This window comes from Salmo salar, chromosome 12, assembly GCF_965601325.2.
Source record: "Salmo salar chromosome 12, fSalSal1, whole genome shotgun sequence".
In the NCBI taxonomy this organism is placed as follows: Eukaryota; Metazoa; Chordata; class Actinopteri; order Salmoniformes; family Salmonidae; genus Salmo; species Salmo salar.
This window is the reverse complement of record NC_138302.1, coordinates 23,486,445-23,497,500: the sequence shown is the minus strand read 5'-3', so window position 1 is coordinate 23,497,500 and position 11,056 is coordinate 23,486,445. Positions and strand designations below refer to the sequence as shown.

At 46.1% G+C, this 11,056-nt stretch overlaps 1 protein-coding gene across 6 annotated transcripts in view; it reads right to left on the bottom strand.

Annotated features, from left to right (window-relative positions):
* Positions 1–11,056, bottom strand: part of LOC106590181 (gamma-adducin) — a 143,935-nt gene that overhangs the window by 39,123 nt on the left and 93,756 nt on the right. The window lies entirely within an intron of this gene.

The following is an 11,056-nucleotide window of genomic DNA, read 5'->3' as shown; positions in this document are numbered from 1 at the left end:
TAAAAGACGCAATGGAAATAGGACAGATATGTTGAAAAACAATGGAAATAGGACAGATACAGTGAGGGGAAAAAGTATTTGATCCCCTGCTGATTTTGTACGTTTGCCCACTGACAAAGAAATGATCAGTCTATAATTTTAATGGGTCTTGTAGCCCATTCCAGCCTTGTGTAGATCTACAATCTTGTCCCTGACATCCTTGGACAGCTCTTTGGTCTTGACCATGGTGGAGAGTTTGGAATCTGATTGATTGATTGCTTCTGTGGACAGGTGTCTTTTATACAGGTAACAAGGTGAGATTAGGAGCACTCCCTTTAAGAGTGTGCTCCTAATCTCAGCTCGTTACCTGTCTAAAAGACACCTGGGAGCCAGATATCTTTCTGATTGAGAGGGGGTCAAATACTTATTTCCCTCATTAAAATGCAAATCAATTTATAACATTTTTGACATGCGTTTTTCTGGATTTTTTGTTGTTGTTATTCTGTCTCTCACTGTTCAAATAAACCTACCATTAAAATTATAGGCTGATCATTTCTTTGTCAGTGGGCAAACGTACAAAATCAGCAGGGGATCAAACACTTTTTTCCTCACTGTATGTTAAAAAACAAGTCCAGAACATGTAGTTCCCAACTTCCCATTTAGTGGTGGAAAGGTTTATCATCCCAAAGGGAACATTAATTCTGCACAAGTCTAATTTGCCAGACTGTGGGAAAACAATAGTTTTAAATCGTGTTGCAAACTACCATTGAGCACAGATGCAGAGCCCCAAGTTATGAATACACACAAACTAAGTCTATTCCTGTGGGCAACAACTGTTCCAACTAAAAAGAATCCAAACTAGCATGAACCATTGACTTTAAAAAAACCAAACTAGTGGCAAACAGACAAGTCAAAGAGGACTATCACAGCAAAATAAGTGAATTCCTCTGAACAGCGACCATTGACTTTAACCAAACTGTATGCTAAACAGACAGTGAGACATGAGTATGCAGAGCCCCAGGTCAAGTGTAAATACAAAGTCAATTCATTTGACCATTACCTTTCTAAAGAAGCTATTCCTATGACATTACTCTTCAAACAGAGAGATAAACAGACAGAAGTACAGGATTACAGGTGACATGTCCCACAGGGGACAGACGGACAGAGAGGAAACAACAGAAACGTGTCTGCCAAGCAGGAAGAGGATGCCCATCCTATCAGGTCGTCTGCTGTGGGAAACGTTGCTCTCTGATTGGTCAATGAACTGACGCCAGCAACAGGAGTCAGGACCCGCTCTGACTCTGGACAGATTTGTGTTTCCATCGCACACACACACACACACACACGCTGTTATCTACATGGAACGTGCTCCAGAGCGGGAAAGAAAGACAAACAAAGCGAAGGAGAGAGAGACTCATATTTTGTTAGCCCATCAGGGTCATGACTGGGTTAGTGAATACATTTCCCCTGACTGTTGCCTCACCCTGTTCCAGTTGGCATGACAACACACAACAGTTGGAAACAGCTATAGTACTTCATGTGTTATTGACTCTCCTGAACCACTTGTTGCCATGCCAAATGAAGGAGAGAGCACAACAATGTCTGCAAAAGGGCCATGGATTTAATGACGGTATGAATGGAAAAGATCAACTAATGAGACAGAGAGTGTAAGAAACCATCTCCCAGGTTGCTTTGCGGCGTGGCTGTGGAGGTTAAAGGCTTCCGCATGCTTCGGTTCGGCTGGCGCCTAGCCGAGTGTGCTCACATACTCTCTTCAAAGACCTTCGCTTGAAAAAGCAAAAAGCGGCAATAGTACCGTTTGTCCATCTTGAAATGCCGTAGCCAGTATACACTTCCTCATAATAGTCTGAATTAATCTAAGATAAGTCAAGAAATGTCATTCATTTTGACAGTTTTGCCGAGTAGATCTTACATGTGACTAAAATGTTTGGTGCAGTATTTCTCTTCAGCCTGCCTCGAGAAAAATAGTTGTGTGCACGAACAGCCGAAAAAAAGCTCTTGCCGAAGACCAAAACCAACAAAAACGTCACAAAATGTCGTCATAATATATGCACGAACTGTTCCGGATGGGAAGCATGTGGACGCCTTTAGGTTAAGCCTTGTATTAGAGATGGGAGGGGCAGTATTAGAGATGGAAGGGGCAGTATTCGAGATGGGAGGGGCAGTATTCGAGATGGGAGGGGCAGTATTCGCGATGGGAGGGGCAGTATTCGCGATGGGAGGGGCAGTATTCACGATGGGAGGGGCAGTATTAGAGATGGAAGGGGCAGTATTAGAGATGGGAGGGGCAGTATTAGAGATGGAAGGGGCAGTATTAGAGATGGGAGGGGCAGTATTAGAGATGGGAGGGGCAGTATTAGAGATGGGAGGGGCAGTATTAGAGATGGGAGGGGCAGTATTAGAGATGGGAGGGGCAGTATTAGAGATGGGAGGGGCAGTATTAACGATGGGAGGGGCAGTATTATACGATGGGAGGGGCAGTATTAAAGATGGGAGGGGCAGTATTAGAGATGGGAGGGGCAGTATTAAAGATGGAAGGGGCAGTATTAAAGATGGGAGGGGCAGTATTAAAGATGGGAGGGGCAGTATTAAAGATGGGAGGGGCAGTATTAAAGATGGGAGGGGCAGTATTAGAGATGGGAGGGGCAGTATTAGAGATGGAAGGGGCAGTATTAAAGATGGAAGGGGCAGTATTAGAGATGGGAGGGGCAGTATTAGAGATGGGAGGGGCAGTATTAGAGATGGAAGGGGCAGTATTAGAGATGGAAGGGGCAGTATTAAAGATGGGAGGGGCAGTATTAGAGATGGGAGGGGCAGTATTAGAGATGGGAGGGGCAGTATTAAAGATGGAAGGGGCCGTATTAAAGATGGAAGGGGCCGTATTAGAGATGGAAGGGGCAGTATTAAAGATGGGAGGGGCAGTATTAAAGATGGAAGGGGCAGTATTAAAGATGGGAGGGGCAGTATTAAAGATGGAAGGGGCAGTATTAAAGATGGGAGGGGCAGTATTAGAGATGGAAGGGGCAGTATTAGAGATGGAAGGGGCAGTATTAAAGATGGAAGGGGCAGTATTAGAGATGGGAGGGGCAGTATTAGAGATGGGAGGGGCAGTATTAGAGATGGGAGGGGCAGTATTAGAGATGGAAGGGGCAGTATTAGAGATGGAAGGGGCGTATTAGAGATGGGAGGGGCAGTATTAAAGATGGAAGGGGCAGTATTAGAGATGGGAGGGGCAGTATTAGAGATGGAAGGGGCAGTATTAAAGATGGGAGGGGCAGTATTAAAGATGGAAGGGGCCGTATTAGAGATGGGAGGGGCAGTATTAGAGATGGAAGGGGCCGTATTAGAGATGGGAGGGGCAGTATTAGAGATGGAAGGGGCAGTATTAAAGATGGAAGGGGCAGTATTAGAGATGGGAGGGGCAGTATTAGAGATGGGAGGGGCAGTATTAAAGATGGGAGGGGCAGTATTAGAGATGGGAGGGGCAGTATTAGAGATGGAAGGGGCAGTATTAAAGATGGGAGGGGCAGTATTAGAGATGGAAGGGGCAGTATTAAAGATGGGAGGGGCAGTATTAGAGATGGGAGGGGCAGTATTAGAGATGGGAGGGGCAGTATTAGAGATGGAAGGGGCAGTATTAGAGATGGGAGGGGCAGTATTAGAGATGGGAGGGGCAGTATTAAAGATGGAAGGGGCCGTATTAGAGATGGGAGGGGCAGTATTAAAGATGGAAGGGGCCGTATTAGAGATGGGAGGGGCAGTATTAAAGATGGGAGGGGCAGTATTAGAGATGGGAGGGGCAGTATTAAAGATGGGAGGGGCAGTATTAGAGATGGGAGGGGCAGTTTTAAAGATGGAAGGGGCCGTATTGGAGATGGGAGGGGCAGTATTAAAGATGGGAGGGGCAGTATTAGAGATGGAAGGGGCCGTATTAGAGATGGGAGGGGCCGTATTAGAGATGGGAGGGGCAGTATTAAAGATGGGAGGGGCAGTATTAGAGATGGAAGGGGCAGTATTAGAGATGGAAGGGGCCGTATTAGAGATTGGAGAGGCAGTATTAGAGATGGAAGGGGCAGTATTAAAGATGGAAGGGGCCGTATTAGAGATGGAAGGGGTAGAGAGCAGGCTGGTCTGAACCAGATGGCTTGAGGTTTCCACCCAACACAGAGAGAGCGACCACTACAGCTGGAACTGTTTTCACACACAGACACAGACAGACAGCGACAGAGAGAATGTAAACATATGTTTCCCATGCCAATAAAAAACATTGAATTGAATTGAGAGAGAAAGCGAGAGACCTCTACAGCTGAGATTGGTAAACAATCACTCCAGTCACATGACCGCAGGCCACTTAAGAGGGTTACCGTAGCAGCAGAGAAAGATCTACTGTACCTGCAGTCTCACTCTCTCCTCCCTTTCTTTTCTCCCAGTCTCTTTCCCTTCCTTTCCCTCTCTTTCTGCCCAAGTCCTCTATCCCTTGGATTTGCACGAGGGAGGGAGTTAGGGATGGAGGAATAGAGGGATGGAGGCATAGAGGGATGGAGGAATAGAGGGATGGAGGGAGAGAAGGTAGGTTATTTTCTTTGCTGCTCTGCGTTGCTAAGCTGCTCCTTCAGGTCTAATGGAATTTAACAAGATGTTTCAGATTAAGAGCCACAACGCTCAGCTCTGGGCTAACCTGTAGTCTGGACCCGACCCAGTGTGTTGAACAACGCTCAGCTCTGGGCTACCCTGTAGTCCGGACCCGACCCAGTGTGTTGAACAACGCTCAGCTCTGGGCTAACCTGTAGTCCGGACCCGACCCAGTGTGTTGAACAACGCTCAGCTCTGGGCTAACCCGTAGTCCGGACCCGACCCAGTGTGTTGAACAACGCTCAACTCTGGGCTACCCTGTAGTCCGGACCCGACCCAGTGTGTTGAACAACGCTCAGCTCTGGGCTACCCTGTAGTCCGGACCCGACCCAGTGTGTTGAACAACGCTCAGCTCTGGGGTAACCTGTAGTCTGGACCCGACCCAGTGTGTTGAACAACGCTCAGCTCTGGGGTAACCTGTAGTCTGGACCCGACCCAGTGTGTTGAACAACGCTCAGCTCTGGGCTACCCTGTAGTCTGGACCCGACCCAGTGTGTTGAACAACGCTCAGCTCTGGGGTAACCTGTAGTCTGGACCCGACCCAGTGTGTTGAACAACGCTCAGCTCTGGGCTAACCCGTAGTCCGGACCCGACCCAGTGTGTTCCGACCCAGTGTGTTGAACAACGCTCAGCTCTGGGCTAACCTGTAGTCTGGACCCGACCCAGTGTGTGTGTTTCAATGGGAATACATAGACTCAGGCTATGAGCCGGCGAGCATGTTACAAGGGATACAGCTATAATAGTTTGAACTTACAGTAGGGGACCTTGTATGGACACAAAGCAAGATGAATGCTCTCTGTATGACTTTATTGTAAGACACTATTAATACATTTCCCTCAAAGAGCTAATGTATAAAGTACCAGTCTGTCTGTATGTACATTACCTGTTTGAGCCAAACTCCTGATGGTATATCATATGTGTACATAGTACCAGTCAGTTAATAGTATTTTTTAGATACTATTACAAGTGAAAGACGACAGATTCAAAGCCAATGTAGTGACAGGTTGTCTGATGGCCTATTTTGGTCAGACTATCGCCATGACACCGGAGACAAGTGCATGCTGGACATTCCGATGCCATGCCCAGCTGACCAATGAGCTGACACTTGTGACCCTGAGAGGGGAAGGGCTTAGGGGGATGACATGAGTTAACGAGTTTACAACATTGTCATGACAACAAGATAGCCAATAAGGCCAATAGTGCATCCTACAGCAGGGTTTCCCACGCTGCAATGTAAATAGAAGGATAGTACCATGAGCAGGGACCAATAGTATGAGACTTATTATATTAGACAGGATACTATGGGCTGTAATGTAGGACTACAGTATATGAGACGTACTATCCTGTCTAATATAATATGGACTGTAATGTAGGACTACAGTATATGAGACGTACTATCCTGTCTAATATAATATGGACTGTAATGTAGGACTACAGTATATGAGACTTACTATCCTGTCTAATGTAATGTAGGACTACAGTATGAGACTTACTATCCTGTCTAATATAATATGGACTGTAATGTAGGACTACAGTATATGAGACTTACTATCCTGTCTAATATAATATGGACTGTAATGTAGGACTACAGTATATGAGACTTACTATCCTGTCTAATATAATATGGACTGTAATGTAGAACTACAGTATGAGACTTACTATCCTGTCTAATATAATATGGACTGTAATATAGGACTACAGTATATGAGACTTACTATCCTGTCTAATATATGGACTGTAATTTAGGACTACAGTATATGAGACTTACTATCCTGTCTTATATAAGCTGTAATGTAGGACTACAGTATGAGACTTACTATCCTGTCTAATATAAGCTGTAATGTAGGACTACAGTGTATGAGACTTACTATCCTGTCTAATATAATATGGACTGTAATGTAGGACTACAGTATATGAGACTTACTATCCTGTCTAATATAATATGGGCTGTAATATAGGACTACAGTATATGAGACGTACTATCCTGTCTAATGTAATGTAGGACTACAGTATATGAGATGTACTATCCTGTCTAATATAATATGGGCTGTAATATAGGACTACAGTATATGAGACTTAGTATCCTGTCTAATGTAATATGGACTGTAATGTAGGACTACAGTATAAGTGAGGTCTATGATCATAACCTGTATGTCATCCTGTATGACATTTAGGAAGGTCAACATTGTGTCGGCTTCTTCTTATCAAGCCACTGCCCCACTGAGGCTTGGCTGGGGCTGACATGACTCTCTTTATCAGCTGAATCATCACACATTGGAACACTAATGTTTCTTCTATGGCAGAACTCCAAACCAACCTTCTCCCCCCCCTCTTGCCCCCCCCTCCTCTCCCTCTGATCCTCAACTCTGCAATTTACATGGACATAAATAAAATCCCAGCTCGAAGAAACTGTTCAAGTCAAAGCAGCTGGACAACTCTCCCTGAAGGTTACATAACATCACATTCAATACACCCCCCTCCCTCTTTGTGTGTGTGTGTGTGTGTGTGTGTGTGTGTGTGTATTCAATTCATCCTTTCCCAAAGCCATGCCCTGGTTTATTGAATGAAACTGCAGAGGGCAGACAGGCTACTGTACAGACAACTATAAAGACACAGGCCTTAGGACTACATCTACCCTGCTGACTACATCTACCCTGCTGACTACAGCTACCCTGCTGACTACAGCTACCCTGCTGACTACAGCTGACTACAGCTACCCTGCTGACTACAGCTGACTACAGCTACCCTGCTGACTACAGCTGACTACAGCTACCCTGCTGACTACAGCTGACTACAGCTACCCTGCTGACTACAGCTGACTACAGCTACCCTGCTGACTACAGCTACCCTGCTGACTACATCTACCCTGCTGACTACAGCTACCCTGCTGACTACAGCTGACTACAGCTACCCTGCTGACTACAGCTGACTACAGCTACCCTGCTGACTACAGCTACCCTGCTGACTACAGCTGACTACAGCTACCCTGCTGACTACAGCTGACTACAGCTACCCTGCTGACTACAGCTGACTACAGCTACCCTGCTGACTACAGCTACCCTGCTGACTACAGCTGACTACAGCTACCCTGCTGACTACAGCTACCCTGCTGACTACAGCTGAATACAGCTACCCTGCTGACTACAGCTACCCTGCTGACTACAGCTACCCTGCTGACTACAGCTACCCTGCTGACTACTGCTGACTACAGCTACCCTGCTGACTACAGCTACCCTACTGACTACAGCTACCCTGCTGACTACAGCTGACTACAGCTACCCTGCTGACTACAGCTACCCTGCTGACTACAGCTGACTACAGCTACCCTGCTGACTACACCTACCCTGCTGACTACAGCTGACTACAGCTACCCTGCTGACTACAGCTACCCTGCTGACTACATCTACCCTGCTGACTACAGCTACCCTGCTGACTACAGCTACCCTGCTGACAACAGCTACCCTGCTGACAACAGCTACCCTGCTGACAGTTATACAGTGAATATGTCATTCTATGGGGAGTAGGGATACGAGACAGAGAGAGATATTCTATTGGGAGTAGGGATACGAGAGAGAGAGAGAGATTCTATGGGGAGTAGGGATACGAGAAAGAGAGAGATATTCTATTGGGAGTAGGGATACGAGAAAGAGAGAGATATTCTATTGGGAGTAGGGATACGAGAGAGAGAGATATTCTATTGGGAGTAGGGATACGAGAAAGAGAGAGATATTCTATTGGGAGTAGGGATACGAGAAAGAGAGAGATATTCTATTGGGAGTAGGGATACGAGAAAGAGAGAGATATTCTATTGGGAGTAGGGATACGAGAAAGAGAGAGATATTCTATTGGGAGTAGGGATACGAGAAAGAGAGATATTCTATGGGGAGTAGGGATACGAGAAAGAGAGAGATATTCTATTGGGAGTAGGGATACGAGAAAGAGAGAGATATTCTATTGGGAGTAGGGATACGAGAAAGAGAGATGTTCTATGGGGAGTAGGGATACGAGAGAGAGAGATATTCTATGGGGAGTAGGGATACGAGAGAGAGAGATATTCTATGGGGAGTAGGGATACGAGAAAGAGAGAGATATTCTATGGGGAGTAGGGATACGAGAGAGAGAGATATTCTATGGGGAGTAGGGATACGAGAGAGAGAGATATTCTATGGGGAGTAGGGATACGAGAGAGAGAGAGAGAGATATTCTATGGGGAGTAGGGATACGAGAGAGAGAGAGAGAGATATTCTATGGGGAGTAGGGATACGAGAGAGAGAGAGAGAGATATTCTATGGGGAGTAGGGATACGAGAGAGAGAGAGAGAGAGAGAGAGATATTCTATGGGGAGTAGGGATACGAGAGAGAGAGAGAGAGAGAGAGAGAGAGAGAGAGACCAGACCAGAATAAAGAAACAGGCCTTATACTGTAGGAAACCACTAGCAGTGATTTGATAGGGACCTGTTGGTTGGGAGAAACAGATCAAAACAAAAGAGAGGTAGAGATGGAAAAGGAGAAGAGAGACAGTATGAGATCCTGAGAGTGAGAGAGTAAGAGGGAGGGAGAGAAAGGCATAGAAAGAGAGAGAAAGAGAGAGCATGGTGAACGTGAGAATGACAGAGGAACTGCTGGATGAGTGCAATCCTCTGGGGTCAATCCCTAACAGCTGTGGAGTTGCCTAAATAAAGTTGCACAGCCCCTCACCCCCCTTTACCCCCCCCCAGTGTTGACAACACCAGACTCCTCAGCTACGAACACAAGTCCCCCAGTGTGTATGGAATAACCGCACAACCACAGAACTAGCTAAGCACACACACACACACACCTCTTTCACGAGGTATCCCAACGTGTATTGAATATCTACACAACCACAATAGAAGCAGCAGACAGTCCACACACACACACTTCCGTCAGTGCTTATAACACAAGGCTTCCCGTAAAAGCACAACACAACCACAGACCCAGATAAACACAGGACAGCAGTATCCCTGCTCAGTACCCAGTCACAAGATGCCCTGTTCCCAGAGCGCTCCCTCAATGTTCCCTTTGTCCCCTTCCCAACGTTCCCGTCACTCGGGTCACCCGGTCGATCGGCGGGAGTTTCACACAGCAGGACATTTAGTTTCGGAACCAGAGTTAAGGGGTGAGAGGTCAAAGGTGAGTTCACACGAATTAGAAAAAAAACAAATAAAAACACTGACATGATTGGACTGTCAATGAAGCATCACCTACAGACCCGTTTATTTCAGTCTTGTGTCTCTGTTGACAGACAAAGCTTTTGTCAGATCAAATTGATCAACTAAATACATAAATAAAAACTACTGAGGGGAAGCATACCATGCTGACCGCAAAAGACCGTTTTGACTCAAGAGACTGCTTAAAGAGCACCAGACTGTGACTGTAATCCGGTTGGTCTCGGCTGGTAGCCCGAAGGAAAGTGACAGCAGTCTCTGACCTATCGACCTTTGGCCAACTGCTCCGCCGCCGGCCACACACCCCTTCCACGGCTTCAGACATAATGTGTCACTACGTGGAGGAGAGTGTGGTCTGAGGAAAGGTCAACGCTTTGACTGAAACTAAAGCTTAGCCACGAAGCCCGAATAAATCACAAATGTGCATAGTGTTATTCACCAGTGTGCAGAGGCTCTCTTCATTACTCCAGTTACCTCACCTCATGTCAGGATGACATTTAGCCTTGAACTAACTCCAGCGGGGAGGACTGATTAGATTGCTTTCCATACAGTCCCACAAACCTCACCCCTCCTCTCTTCTGTTGACAGCTATCCTGCTACAGTGTACCCTCCTCTTCCTCCCCCCCTCTCTCACCCCATAACCCCCCCTCAATTAAATTCAAAGGGCTTTATTGGCATGGGAAACATATGTTAACATTGCCAAAGCAAGTGAAACAGATAATAAACAAAAGTGAAATAAACTATATAAAATGAACAGTTAACATTACACTCACAAAAGTTCCAAAGGAATAGAGACATTTCAAATGTTATATTATGTCTATATACAGTTTCTCTCTCTTTCCCTCTCTTTCTCTCTCACACACCTCATCCCCTCTCTACTATTTGTTAGCATGCCTGCTGGATTCTTCGGCCTCTCTTGTAGCCATCACCCCTATTAATAGGGAGAGGCTTTTGGGTCGCGTTACCGACCGTACGGGAACAATACCAGGAAACAATCCCACACACTAATTATAGATGGCTATCTACTGTGCTGCGTGGCCGTACACATTGTAGGTGGGCGGGGTGTGTGTGCTTTCAAAATAAACAGAGTGAGGACACAAAACCCCACTGAATAATCTACGAGTGAAAGCATGATGTTGTAACCATGTAATGTACATAATCTATGACGTGGCTGCTGTGAAGTTAAGTTACGTAGGCCTGGCCAGGTTGGATTGTGGCTGTAACCGAGCCATGCAAGC